This window comes from Zeus faber (assembly GCF_960531495.2).
Source record: "Zeus faber genome assembly, chromosome: 7".
Lineage (NCBI taxonomy): Eukaryota > Metazoa > Chordata > Actinopteri > Zeiformes > Zeidae > Zeus > Zeus faber.
In genome coordinates this window covers 19,323,663-19,339,503 of record NC_137203.1, presented here as the reverse complement: position 1 = coordinate 19,339,503, position 15,841 = coordinate 19,323,663, and positions in this window count along the sequence as shown.

Genomic DNA, 15,841 nt, shown 5'->3' with positions numbered 1-15,841 from the left:
ATGTGATTTGTCGAGGCTCCGACGGTTGGTCCGGGGACATTCTTCTAGAAAATCATCCCAGTTTGACGTGCTGATTTCGGCAGTATCGCACCGCTCCCCGGGTTCGATTTGTCGTCACCGCTTTTCACCCAAACGGTTGCGAAATGACCATTGAAGCTGTCATCTGACAAGAATCATTCCGATGGAACAACAGCTGTGATCGTGTGCTACGCTTTGGGGTTTTCAGGGCGATGGTGGAGCGTGTTCGCTCTCACGCGATCGATGAATGAAGTTGATTTGAATGTGTCGCACGCTCTAAATTATGGTCGCGAACGCGAGCGGTCGGCGCGAACGCGCGTGACTCCGCGCGCGCGTCCCGGCAGGCAGCGCTGTGCGCGCGCGCGTCGCCGTGCGCGCAGACGGCTCCGCTGCATATTATGGGGTGCTTCGTTTCGTTTCCCGCAACGTGTTTTCTTAAGACTAGTTCGCGGTGGTCCTCCGCAAAGCGGGTGTTCGTCAGATGCTGCGAGGTTCTCTATCATTATTCAATGCACGCATCATAATAACAATAGAAAGCAGGCTCCTTTCTATTGTTTGTCCAGCGGAGACCTCTTTGTTATGCATTCTTCATATTTATCCATATGAGACAACTTCCCCCTCTTTACATTGTCTAGACTACTCCGTCTGAAACCAGACAATATTTCGTTTTAATTGTGTACCATAATAACAATAATAATAATAATTCATGCATACATACATGCTCGAAAATGAAATGTGCGGATGGAAATCTTAAATCCATCCATCCCTTCCATAAATGGAGAGAATATTGATCGGAAAAAAAGTACCTGCCCCCCACTGAATATGCATCCATATCATCAGAAATAATACGCACACCGGAGCCAAACCGCTCGTCGGAGCTGGGAGCACGGCGGCGGAGCGGCGCGTCTCTTTACGCACGGGCGGCGTTCCGCGGCGGGAGCCCCGGTTCCTACGGTTCCTCGGGCTCCCCGGTTCCTCCGGTTCCTTCTTTGCCACCGGTTCTTGTCAACGGAGCTTCTTGGGAGGGGGAGGGGGGGGGGGGGGGAGAGAAACAACAACAAACAAACAAAAAAACCAAAAACAAAAAACAAGACAGCCATGGCTTATCAAAAACGAGCGTCAAATACCCGGAGAAGCGGCGGGAGGAACCGCTCCGGCTGCGGCGGGACGCACCGTGTAAGCGGGATTTGCATATTTGGATGCGCTAATTGCCTTGATGTATTTAAATATGGCTGCGCGCGGCTGATATGCTTGGCTACGTCACTGAACGTGCCCTCGTAGACAAAAAAAAAAAACAAAAAAAAAACGTGGATCCGGTTACACGCCCGCAATTGGGGTCATAACACCCCAATGCAGAGAAAGTGACTTGCGTTCAGTTGTATCTTGCTTTTTAAATTATTGTTTTAAGTCATATGGCATGTGTTGGTTGTATGTGTTTGTCGTGGTGTGGCGAGTGGAAAAAAAAAAAAAGAAAAAGATTGTTCATCAATTTGGATATTATGGCTAAAGAGAAATAATAAGCCCCTTAAACCAATGTAACCACGCGTTCAATGGATCTAAATACAGATTTATTGGCGTTATGGGCATTACACAAATAGGTCACATAATGCACAAACTTTCTTTATTCCTATAGTATAGACACTGTGGGAGTGTGTGTGTGTGTGTGTGTGTGTGTGTGTGTGTGTGTGTGTGTGTGTGTGTGTGTGTGTGTGTGTGTGTGTGTGTGTGTGTGTGTGTGTAAGAGAGAGAGAGAGAGAGAGAGAAAGAGAGATAGAGAGAAAGAGAGAGAGAGCCTGATTATACATATATGTATTAAAATAACGCTCTAAATGGCGCAAGGTGATTCCCAACCAAAACGTTTGTGATAGCTACGTAATAATAACGATATAATGACAATATTATAACTGGTGGCGTTTGTCATTGACCCCCTCCCAGACTAGAGATGGAGATTTGGACACATGGGGAGGACAGCGTGTTGGGGAACGACCTGGAGCAAAAGAAAAATGTATTCAAAGCCAAAGTGCGCGCACATCGTTATAACGCGCCTCTGAGAAACCCCAAAAAACGCAAAAAATAAATAAATATATATATATATACGTATATACGACAAAAACGGAACAATGCCTCCACGGTGCATGTCCAACAAAATAGCCAGGGTAACTTGTTTGAATTTCAGAGCACGTCCCTCTCTCGCACAGAAGGATGGACTTTACACCCCCCTCCCCTCCACCCTTCCTCCTCCTCCTCCTCCTCCTCCTCCTCCTCCTCCTCCTCCTCCTCCTACTCATCGTCACCCCCATCCCTCCATCCTCGCCATCAGAAAAGGAGAAAGAAAAAACTTGCAGACTCCCAGAAGCTCCACTGTGCACTTTCTATTCGGTGCAGTAGACAGTGTGGGAAAGTTCTCCTCCTGTCCGCGCACCTCTCTCTCTCTCTCTCTCTCTCTCTCTCTCTCTCCCTCCCTCTCTCCCTCTCCCCTCGCCTCTCTCCTCCCTTGCTGGTCCCCTCTCTTCCACGATCCGTCCATCGTGTGCGTGGAATATGGCTTTCGGGCTCGTGCACGCACGCCTCGTTCGCGGCGCCGAACTTTAAGGGTGCGCGGCCAAAGAAATGGGCTGGATATTTGCAGGGGGATCGTACCGTACACCGGACCCCACGCGAGACGATCGCTCGTCTTCCTCCTCTCCGTCGTCGTCTTCTTCCTCCCCTCGCTTGTGGGACGATTTCCGATCGACGAGACCCGGAGGCGGCGGTGCGGAGGTGAGCGCAACTTTCTTGTTTGTTTGTTTGTTTGTTTGTTTGTTTGTTTGTTTGTTAAAACGCACATTGTGATTTCAAAACTGCAGTGGCGAACTGCGTAAAATCGGAACGCGAAGCGTAATATTTGATAAGAGCTGACCTCGGGTGGAAGTGATGGATGCCGTCGTGTGTTTGTGTGAAATGCCCCCCCCCCCCCAAAAAAACCCCAAATAGATCAAATATAATACATCAATGCAGAGCTCACAGGGAGAATTTAGTGTAATTCTGCCGGAGGTGTGATGGCCAATTCCTCTCACTGGGATTCGTAATATTCCCGACTACATTTGCATCATATATTATTATTTCCAAATACATTGACTATAACTGTCCTTCCAACGCTATATTTAGCCTCGACCCGATACCGTCGCGGCCTGGCAGTGTGTGTGTGTGTTCGTGTGCGTTAGGGCGCTCGTTGCAATATATCAAGAGTGTATCTTAACAGGACTTCACAAATAAATAAAAACCCGAATGATGCGATCGAAGAAAATAAATTGTCAGCAATAGAAAAGAAGAAGGAGAAAAAAACTTTATTCAAACTTTTACTGCCGCCTGGTTAAAAACACCACGCTCCCCGCGAGAACACTGAGAGGTGGTGGTTAATAAAAAGAAATCAAAGCACCAACAAACGTGCGACGTGCGCTGGGTCTGCACTTTGCACTGGGAACAAAAGGCGCGATGCGTTCAGGGAAAAGAAAAGATCAAATCGAAAGGGAAAGTCACTCCCTTGCGCCTTACTTCGTGTAGTCTAATGACAATCAAATCAGTATTGGATGAGTGAAGTTTGTTTTTTTGTGATCAAACGGCGCAGGCCCTCAAGGCCCAACGCCCGGTGTGGTGCACAGTGAGCAGGCGCGTCTGTTTACCTTGACCTGCAACATTCATCCTGAACAATGAATGTGAAGGTTTTCATGCAACGTTCAAATCACGATTATTCCCTTCATTTACCAGAGAAAGCACCATTCCATATACAGTGTACTGTTGCGACGATGTCGGTTCGAGTGTGTCGAGCAAAGTGCACAAAGTACCCGTGTGATTAAAAAGTTCTTGATCTTTCTCGCCGACACCCTTGAACGCGAGTGGGCCTGCTGACGTCATTTGGGGCCAAATGGTGCAGGTGGGATATGGTGCCGGTGTTGCGATTTCACTCATTTTACCTTTGACTTTTGGAAGTCAACAAACTTAAAAAAAAAAAAAAAAACAGGCCTGGCGATTATATTAGTACAACGAATATTACAGGCAACTGTGATACCAGGTCATGTCGTCAAAGTCACTACTCTGTATAGAGAGAGGGAGAGAGAGAGAGAGGGGGGGGGGCGAGAGAGAGCGGGGGAGGGAAGGCGTGAGAGCGGGAGATGGCTTAATGCTTAATGAATCAGTTATTGAAGTGGGGTAACCCCCCCCCCCCCCCCATCGGGAGACATGTTTAGCGCACAGACTCGTGCACGTGGTGTCACCGACTCGATCGCCCGCAATCGCGCGCGCTCCTGCGCCCGATCGATCACCCGCATCGTCACCAGCGGTGTCGTTGTGTCGTCGCTCAGTTACAAACACCCCATATATCCAGCCAGTTTGTGCGGAGGCTTGTTTATTTGGTCTCCCCCCTTTTTTTGTTATTCCAGTGGAACGGGTGGCATATCTACACCGTGGGCTACACGCGCGTACGGTAACGCGCTTGGGCAGTTGTGCGTGATGCGACATCACCAGCAGCAGCCTACCTGGACCGGACACGATTGGGGACAAAAACATAAAAAAAAAAAAACAAACAAACAAGGATTTCGCCGCAAACCGAGCTAATAACAGAAACTGCACTCACCGAATGTGTTCGATTATATTTAGGAAACAGCGATCGCGAGTCTAAAAAAAAAACAAAAAAAAAAAAAAAAAAAAAAACACCCTGCGTGCGTGGGATCATACCGGGGATGTTGCACGGGCATAGCTCCGGGATGCTCCGGGTTTTTTTGGGGGGTTTTTTTTTGTTGTTTTTTTGGTTTTTTTTTTTTTTTTTTCTCCTCCTCTTTCCAAAAATATAAGGCAGCACATAGGCGCGTTTTCCCTGCGATCCGCCTTCCCGTTCCATCCTGTGAGAAATGGCTGCGAGGCGGAGCGGCTCCGGTGCGCTCCGTGGACGAGGCGGACCAGGACGCGCCACAGCACGAGCAGGGAGCGCGTCCGCGTTCTTTTTTTAATATATATATATATATATATATATATATATATATATATAGTTATATATATATGTGATTCTTTTTTGGTTCTCATGACATCATCGTCATTACTTTCTCCGTGGTCCGGTGGGCCTGCTCTGACCCCTCGCCGGGGTCTGATCTCCATTTTTTTGGCCACATTTTAGGACCCCCCCCCCCTCCCCTCCCCTCCCTCTCCCTCACCCCCCTCACCCCTCAACACCACCTCTTCCCCTTCCTTCTCCGTGGGGATGGCCCCCTTTCCCAGCGACGCGCCAGCCAGGACGGACCTCGTCGGTGCCCCCCTCCCCACCCATCCAGCCCCCCCCCCCTCTCTCTCTCTCCCCCCACTGGATGTGAAGGGACATCTCGGCGTCTTTTTTTTTAAATTTTATTTTTTACATTTTTTGGGGGGGGGGGGGGGGGGGTGGGGGGTGGTCATTATCAAGCCCGTTTGCAGTCCGAAGCCACCGCGTCGTAATTCCCGTGCGGTTTTTTTTTTTTATTGTGTGGTTTTTTTTTTCCGATCTCCGCGCGTCCGGTCCTCTTCGCTGCGCGGCCGCAGGATACCTACACCGACCGACCGCCACCGCCACCGCCACAGCGACTTAACGAGCGCGACGGAGCCTCCGTGGGATGGGGGAGCCTGCGTGGGATGGGGGAGCCTGCGTGGGATGGGGGAGCCTGCGTGGGATGGGGGAGCCTGCGTGGGATGGGGGAGCCTGCGTGGGATGGGGAGCCTGCGTGGCCTATTTGCATTGCAAATGAGGGCCCCGGACGAGGACGCCCGCGTCGCGGCCGCGATGAGGATGCCCGCGCTTCACCTCCTTCCCGGGCCTGCTTCGCCATGCTTCATGCTCGTGTCAGCTGCACGTTGGGATTACATATCTTTTCTTTATTTTTTATTTTTATTTTTTTCAAAGAGTTTCATCATCTGAAATTGGGGTCTTGCACTGCGCGACCCCCCCCCCCCCCCCCAAAAAAAAGGAATACAGTGTTATGTGTGTGTCCTGTACGACAGGGAAAGTTGAATTGAATGCATTTTAGTTGAGGTGTTTTTGCTTTTTGTTGTTTTTTTTTGCCGTGAAAGAAGATGTCTATGTGGACGTGGAAGACTTCATCACGGGGAGTGGGTTGTTATCTTTGGTTATCTAGCTGTATGAGTGTTCTGCTCGTCATAAAGCTAGATAACCGAAAGTAAAAACTACTTCCAAACTCGTCGGAGACACTTTGGAGGAGAGGAGGAGACCGGGACGACTCGTTCACTTTTCTTCCGGTGTCACTCTTTCTTGCTGTGTATCGTATTGGGGTTAAACATTGCTTTAATTTTTATTTCTTTCCTTCTTCCGTTCCTTTTATTTTCATTTGTTGTTTTTTTTAATAATAATTTGGCTTTTACTGTTTCTGTCAGGGGTGTTTGAACCAACCAAGTGCAAAACAGGACAACCCTCGGTTGTTTTTCCACTGTGCTGTACAGGTCAAAAACCTCATTTGGCTCAAAACACTGTATAGGTCTAAATGACAGCCACTATGGTTCACAGCATTTATTCAAGCAGGACACATAAATCCGCATACGTCTTTCTTTTGGAAACAACCGTCCCCGCTTTCCCAGACAATTACACTTCATATTTCACAGGCATATACTTTGCTGTATCAGGGGCGATTTGAAATATTTAATCTCAGGAAATTTTAACCCCACATTTCTTGTAACCATGACTGATTATAGATGATGATATACAATATTTTAGACTATATATTTTAGGCCACATATTATAGACTGTATAGATCATAGATTATGGACTGTATATCATACACTATATATCGAGCATTAAGGCTCGTGCTACTTAACACAGACGTGTGGGCGGTGTATATATGTGTATATATTTTTTTTTATCCATATATATATATATACATATATTTATTATATATTTTTATTTTTTTGTCCAGAGTGATCTGGTTCGTCCAGGGAACGGCGCTGGCATCTCAAACAACAATAATTAGGACGTATGTACAGAGCAGATACAAATGGAGGGGAGTGGGAGTGGGCTGCGGGTGGGGGTGGTGGAAGGAGGGAGGAGGGGACGAGGGAATGAGGGGGAGAGAGAGGGAGAGTGTGTTGGGGACGGGCACGGGGGGGGGGGGGTTGGGGTGTGTGTGTGTGTGTGTGTGTGTGGGGGGGGGGGGGGGGGGGTCGGGCCTGCTTAATTGATTCCGTTAACCGCAGTGCAGGAGATGTGAACGACCGGACGATCCCATTCCCACGCTCGGGGGGCAAGTGGCAATGCCACGCTGCAGGGCCCACTGTGACAGACAGGGGGGAGGGTGGGGGTGCAGGGGTCATGAAAAGACGTCAAGTGCACCAGACTCATCTGCATCCCCCCAAAAAGAAAGGGGGCGACGGTTCCCACCACCCGGCCGGCGACAAAACCCAAACTTGGAGTAGTAGCGCTTTTGAATGCGTAATGCGTCGCCAATTGTACTGGTAATGAGGACTTCTTCTTGGGGGTCGTTATCTTCAAACTATGCAGGTTTTTAGGGATTCGGGTGCTTGATCCTTGCGTATTGTTCCTCTTCTTAGGATTTTATATCATTATGTAAAAAGGAGTCTGTGCGCTCTATGGTGACACCCTCTGCACTTTTGCGTATAAACTGCGCTTTTTTTTTTTTTTTTTTTTTTTTTTGGAGTAAACTATATTTCAACAATATAAAGCAAACATTTTTTCCAAATCCCATTCAATACACGGTTACCAAATGTGAAGGTCTAAGTGTAAAAAAACAACAACAAAACATTTCATTTATTTAATTATTTGAATTTTGATTTTAATTTTTATATACGTTTAAGCAAGGCCTACACAGGCGCGCTGCTGAGGGTAAGGCACAGGCTTGTGGGCTGTAAAAAAAAACCAAAAAAAAAAACGGCCTAATTCTCGGCAGCACAAATGTCTTATTTACATGACAATGGGTTGGAAGTGCTTATTTGAGTTGCCCTCATTCAGAATTGATGCTGTGCTGAGCTGTGTTGGTTTTTTAAATGGATGTTAGTTTTTTCTATTGTTTGAGCTAATTGTTCCCCATTTCACCAATTTGTTGTCAGATATTTTATAATGTAGTACGTTCAAAACGTGAGACTGTGAGACTAGATTTACTGTGTGTGTGTTTGTGTGTATATATATATATATATATATATATATATATATATATATATATATATATATATTTACACACACATTTGTGTACAGTATGGTTAATATATCATTTTTATTTATACGTATAACCAAATGGTGAAAGCCCAAACCGTCATTATTCCAGTTGAGCATCTTTGGGAAGTTATGGCGATGTGGTGTACACAATGTAAGCAACAGAGGATTATTCAAGTTCACTGTTAAATCAACAGTGGCGGGCCGGGTTCCACAGAGCCTTGCTGAAAGGCTCCTCGGCCGGTTCCCTCACACCGCCAGACAAAACTGCTGTCTCAAAATAACAGGTCATTTATACGTGGGCCCCGTAAGAAAATCTGAGAACACAATTTAGCCAAGAAGTGAATAAACCAAAGTCTTATTGTCCTCGGTTAAGTCGCCCAGCCTCATGAATGGAGACATTGTCCCTGTGGGCTTATGGGTCACACAGAATGTCAGCAGAGTTAGAAAAGCACCCTCTTTTACCAGCTATTTTTACATGCTAATAAGTTTAACATCCTTTTATACACTCATTTGAGTGGGGGAAAACTACATATATTGCTTTTTAATGCATTTTTAGATTTTTCATTTTTTGCATTCATATATTTTTAAGAGTAATAATTTTGTATTTGATCCCTACTAGATTAAAAAAAAAAAATCATAATATTATGACAATTCCAGCAAATCATATGACCAGAGAAGCGTAGGCTGTGTGGTTAATATGCTGAGATGTGGTGTTACCAGGAGAGAGCAGCATCACATGTCTGCATCTGCTGCAAATCACACTCTCTGCCACTCTTTTAATATTCCTGGGATGCAAACGGGAACAGGATGCACGAGTGGCAGAACCTATCTAACAGTACACCCGCTGGCCCTGGAGGAAAAGTACCTTTTTAAACTATCAGCGCAGCAGCACCACAGACCCCAGTATATTAATAAACTGTATTACCCGTGGATGGTTAAAAGGGCTGTAACATGTCAACCTGGCGGTGGGAAGCTGCAGGTTTTCGCTGTTCTTCACGTTTCCGTGAGGTTGAGTTATATCCTCCACGTTGTAATGAAAAGCCCCAGCGTTCATCCCACTTGGTCTTAGTGCCACTGAGAACAACAAGTGTGTGATTTAGAAATAGAGATCAGTGTTTTTCCTGACCTCTTCCTGGTAAGTGTGTGTGTGTGGGTGTGTGTGTGTGTGTGTGTGTGTGTGTGTGTGTGTGTGTGTTTTGCTGCCCTCTCCTATCTTGGTCTTGCCTTCGCTGCGAGCCCTCGCTGTCCTGTGATTGGTTGAGTAATATATCCATGGTGACCATGGGAGGTTTTTCATATTCATTGGATGGGCAATCAGCATATTTCCTGTGTGCACAGCGAGGGTTTTATGTAGCCCTTCTGCGTCGAGATGTTGCAATAACACAATTGCAATGGGGCAGGTATGGCGAGTGGTTTTAGACAAAGTATTGGTTATGAGTCATTTCCAAGCCAAACACTGGTTTTGGCGATAGTCATCACGCGGCGCCCATTGTTGATTGGCGGATCGCATTGTTCCCCGCCTCGGCCCGGTTCAACAGCGGCGAAGTGCTTCAGAATGTTCCGTAGCCGCAGCCTTTACAATCAGAAAGCCGCTCTGAATCGCTCATGCTGGCCATTGTTCTTTTGTGGTGGTCAAACCCACTCCACCGGATACGCTACAGAAACAAACCGTTGTGTGCATGTGCGTGTGTGTGCGTGTGTGTGTGTGTGTGTGTGACTGTACACGCCTGTGTCTTCATGTGCACATGCAAGTGTTCTCTACTTTTGACCCGTGTGGCTGTAGTGTGGAGCAGGACTACTACATCATGTTGATGAAAGGGAACAATAGCTGTGTCTCAGTCTCCAACGTCTGTCTGGCTTGGGCCATGTTTCCCTCTTTCTGTATGTGTGTGTGTGTGTGTGTGTGTGTGTGTGTGTGTGTGTGTGTCTCCTGGACATGAACTTGAACTTGAGACAGGCGGCCAGACACCATCTGTGCAGTAGGGGTAATGAATTCAGTGCATTCACGGCTGTGGAGCAGCCTCGGCTGCCACCAGCCATTGATGAGCAGATGACCCCTCCAGTCGGAGTTAGCTCTTCATCACTAATAGAATTCAACAATACCAGCTGGTAGCGCTGGTAGGGGAGTTTATTTTGGCTGTTTACTTTCCCAAGAAGAATAGAGGCAGTGTTATCGTGTAGCCAAGCGTGTGTGTGTGTGTGTGTGTGTGTCTGTCTGTGTTTCTTCATGGTTTGGTATTTAAGGCTCGGTGACCGTTTGGGAAGAAAAGTCATCGCTGTGTTGTTGGCGGATTATATATGTCTCAGTTTAGAGTTAAATCATAGCAATGCCCGTATGCGCCTTGTGTCTTTCTGAGTGTGTGTGTGTGTGTGTGTGTGTGTGTGTGTGTGTGTGTGTGTGTTTGTGTGTGTGTAAGGGGTGTTTGTAAGCCTTTGTTTTTGACCACAGGAAGATACTAAATTCACCAGTTTGGTGTTTCCGCTGGTCCGGGGTAGATAGCGATCCAGGTACGAAGCGTAAAACCTTAAACAAGCCGTGGCATAATGTGAATTCCTGCAGGCCCTCCCTCCCTCCCTCCCTCCCTCCCTTCCTGCCTCCCTCCGCACTCCTCCTCCTCCGGCTCCGAGACTGTGACAATCGCAGACACATGCACATACACATGCGCATGCGCACACACGCCATCGGGCCGTTCCCTCTGGTTGGTGTCACCACGGCAACGCGAGGTGAGCGCACCGTGCGTATGCCAGCATCAGCATCAGCGGCAGGACAGGTTCCTGGTTTCCCCGCGTGCACGGCCACGGGGTTGTGCACGTGTGTGTGTTTGTGGCGTGTGTGTGTGTGTGTGTTGGAAGCCGTGGAGCAGAATGCCACCCACTCCCACTCCCACTCCCACTCCCACTCCCTCCCTCCCTCCCTCCCTCCCTCCCTCCCTCATGCTCTCTCTCCCTCGCTCTCGCTCTCGCTCTCTGCAGATTTATCTGTGACGTGGCGCCGTTCAAATATGTTTCCTGTCAGGTGACCTTGCCTGCACCATGACCTCTGATAGATATTGTTCCACTCGGTCCACACGGTCACCCCACCACTCGTAATTTGTGGGTAATTCTTAGATTGTTTCAACTGTCGTGTTTTTTTTTTTTTTTTTTTTTAACACACCAACCTGAGTAACCACCTACACACACATACACACACACACACACACACACACACACAAACACAAACACACACACACACACACACATACAGGTGTAGGTGGTTTATAGGGCCATCAAAAAAACCTTGAAAAACAAGATTAACTGGGATTATCCGGATAAAAAACAGCAACGGAACATTTTTGAATCACGAAAGCAAATGCACATGAAATATCAACATATTAACATTTTTAAAAGCTGCATTGAGGCCCTTTTGGATTTAGAGGACACTTAATGCGTCCCATTTTCCTGTTAATTTTGGTGTGTATTCAGGTGTATTGTCCTTTTTAAAATACACACACACACACACACACACACACACACACACACACACACACACACACACACACACACATACACACACACACACACAGACTCAGAAAGTATCCCGAAGGGGTTCCGGCGACCGTTTGTCATCGACAGGAATCTTGTGAAATGAGCTCCATAACAGCCCAGCCACCCAGAACACGACAATAATCCAGCAAGGAATGTCACGGTTCGGCCCTTTTTAATAACATCATGCATGGCCACTTGAGCGTCTTGTGGGGAGCAGCGGGCATGCTGTGCTCCGCCACCGTGTCTGCCTCTCCCCTACAGCTACACCGTGTGCCGCGGGCCGACGCGTTGTCCAGAGAACACACGAGTGTTTTCAACCAACGGGGCGGTTTGTCTGAGAGGTCAACGTTTCCTTTTTCTTTTTCTTTTTTTTTTTTTGCTTGGAAAAGGCGTTTGTGTGGTCGAAAAGGATGAAAAAGAAGGACGTAGGAGTGTTTTGTTGTTTTTTTTTCTTTTCGAGTCTGAGAAATCAAAAAAATTTACCTCAAAAAGTGAAACATCACTTTCAGGACCAAGACCAGGGTCAAGAAAAAAGACTGTTCCAAGATTCCTATATTTTTATTTTGACGCCAGGCGAGGAACATTTTTAATAGACAGACACTTCTGTAAACTCCCTTTATGTGGGGGTGAAATTCCATTTGAAAGTCACTCAACAGAATAATTAATTTGATTGATAGTGACGACGTGGAAAGAAGGTCACAGTGAATGTGTGAGCAGGGCTCAGCCGAAGTCTTTCCAAACGCAACACTGTACGTGTTCTATACTTCTATACCCTATGCTAGCTGGAGGTGATATCACAAAAATACCTGAAAATTATAGGAATTACATGTAACAAAATGAATTAATAAGTGTATATATGTATATATACTGAGCATATAAAGTATATACACACACCCATACTGTAATTATATATATATATAATATATATATAATATATATTATATATATATATATATATATATATATATATATATATATATATATATGTGTATATGTGTGTGTATATACTTTACAGAATCTGCAGTATATACTGCAAAGTATATGCACACACAAACATATCTCTGTCTCTCTCTCTTTATCTCTCTCTCTCTCTCTCTCTCTCTCTATATATATATATATATATATATATATATAAATTCAACATATACAGTATATTCAATATCTACTTATGCATGTACATGCAGCACTTAGTAAGTCACCATTAATGTAATGTATAAATAAAAAGTATAAAGAAATAGGAAAAAATGTAAATAAAATAAAACAATATTATTCCTGAATAAATTCTAAACACTGATGATTTTGTTATGGTCCTAGGAATCACCAAAATATAGATCTGTAAAGTCCTCTCTAAAATGTGTTTATGGGTTGTTATATCAACGCACACGGACATTTTTACTCAACATCTGGAACAATATTGAGATTGAACCCGCTGCAGATTAGATCCCGATGCTCCAGTATTTCGGCTGTGCATATAAATACCGTTTTTTTGACACTGCAAGTCTGAGGCTGTCCGTCTTCCGGGATAGCCGTGCTCCGCTGGCTTTTGATTATGTAAATACCACGCACTATAAATAAATTAGTATAATTGCATCTAAAATATGCTTTGAATCTTCCTTGAAGATGAAAGCGTGTAAATAATGTATTTCGTGTCATTGCATTATTCATTGTCTATTAATTGCAGACAACAGAGTGGTAAGCTTTAACATGGTGTCCTCTGCGCCGCACGGCTCGAATATTTGACACATACATACAATATACACTTTTAAATTTCAATTGCAATTTTTTTTCCCGGCGTCGTTCACTCATCTTGTTGTTCAAAAATACCCCAACCTCATCAACGTGTTTGTCGTCCTTCATTTTGAATCGGCTCGGCAAATGTCACGTTTTTTTCACGGCGTCTTTATTTATGCACAAAGGCGCCTGCTAATGTCTACATTATGTGGAGCGTTTGTAAAAAAAAAAAAGACGTAAGACACGAAACGCGCGGTACAGTACGCGTGCGGCTGCAATTAAAATATGCAAACCTCCCCCCTCTTTGTAAAGCCCGGCGTGTCAAGGCCTTGATGCGTTTTGAATACGGCGAGCCAATTGAAAATGCCGCGCTGTTTTCGCAATTAAACGCTATGAGATCCGGGGCTTGTCCGGGGAGCCCGTAACGGCGCATGTAGAATAATAAGGAGCGGTTGCTACGCTGGCATTAGCATCTGGCCCTTTTATGTAAATTTGATGAGAGAGGACTCATGCATATATACCAGGGCTGGGGTGCAGTCGCCTAATATCCTTATTAGAGAGGGGTGGATTAAATATTTATTAGGGGGGTCTCAGGGTTAGAGAGGGGGGCCTGTCCTGTGTTGTCGTGAGGACCCCAGGTAGAGGAAGCGAGCGGGAGGAGCAGGAGGAGCCGGAGGAGGAGTCTGGTGGTTGGCTTTCTGTGCGAGTGTCTTTCTCTGCCTCAAGGTGCCACCATCTTAAGGCGTTTGGCAGTGGTGAGAGTGTGAGGAGGGTAGACCTAAAATGTCCGCTGGCATAGACACACACACATGCACGCATATTAACACGTGGGAGTGGCGCGCGCGCGCCACGCGGACAGGCGCATGAATCTCCGAAAGCCAATTATTCAATTACTGTCGTCGGCAGCTCTTCATTTGTAATGCGTTAATTCCCTCCATTATTGTCGCCTGCACCACCAGCGCTCGTTTGGAGCGTTTCGACGCACGCCGTCGCCCGTGCACCCAGCGCCGCCGCCGCCGCTGCCACCGCCGCCGCCACCGCCGCCGCCACCACCCAAAATGAATATTTTGTTATTATCATGAGAACTTTAATTGGCTTTTTTTTTTTTCTTCGGGGTTTTAATACCAATTTGGTGTTTGGAAAATCACAAAGTGGAATCATAAGTGGTATCATAAGTGATCGAATCACAGTGATAGTACACATAAGGTAAGAAATATAACAAATTTGATAAAAAACAGGTCGAACTTTTCCCATTTGCATGGTGGTACCTGCACACACACACACACACACACACACACACATACACACAAACACAAACATGCACACACACACACGCACACACATACACACACACACACACACACACGCACACACACATACTACCTGGTTCCCCTCAGTTAACTATCATCGGAAAAACGGGCAAAACAATAGCTTCTTCCACTGGTCTTTCCCTTTCAAACGCTCCCAACTGACGTTACCAATTAGCCACCGGGGTAATTGCGTGTGCCCGCGTGTGTGTTTGTGCACGCATGCAGCCATACGCAAGTGTGCATCCACGACTATGCATGAGCCGAACCCAGCTTCCCACTGCTTCCCGCTGTATGATGGAGGTGTGCAAGTTGGTGCTAATTATACCCGCCGTCTAGCGAGGCGTCTCCCTCGGCGTGCTGAGTCTGCCTTCACGCTTTAGAGAAGTGTACAGTATCAACCGTTCCTTTCTCTCTCTTCCCCTCTGCCTCTGATGAGTGGTACGCCCCGGCGTGCTGTCAGGGAAGTGAGTATAATTAAACGGCTGCATGTTTGAGCTCGGCGTCGGCTAATGGATTGTTACCGGGAGGAAATGAGACAGGCGGCGGCGGCGGTGGCGGCGGTGCGGGGGTTGGGGGGGGCCCCGTGGTGGTGGCGGCGGAGACGCAGGACCCGGGCTCCGGGATAATGAAACACCGTGAGCCACCGGGGTGGAGAGCAGACACACCCCCCCTCTGGAAGGAGGCAGTGCTTTTGTGCTCCGCGACCACTTCCAGGTAGGAAGGGACGTACGATCCCGTACGAGAGGAGGAAAAGGTCCCGATTGATACTCAGCGCCCTGCGATTAGACCTTTTTGTCTGCTGTGTGTGTGTGTGTGTGTGTGTGTGTGTGTGTGTGTGTGTGTGTGTGTGTGTGTGTGTGTGTTGGATGCAGCAACATTTTAATTTTAATGTGAAATTATTTGCCCGTGCGCTGGACGGTTCTCAATAAAAAGTTTTTTTTTCCAAATGCATTTGTCTCTGCAATAACCTAACTGCATAGGGGGGGGGGGGGGGGGGGATGCGATAACTGCATATAGTACGTTTTTTGCACATGTGAATACGTGTGTGTGTGTGTGTGTGTGTGTGTGTGTGTGT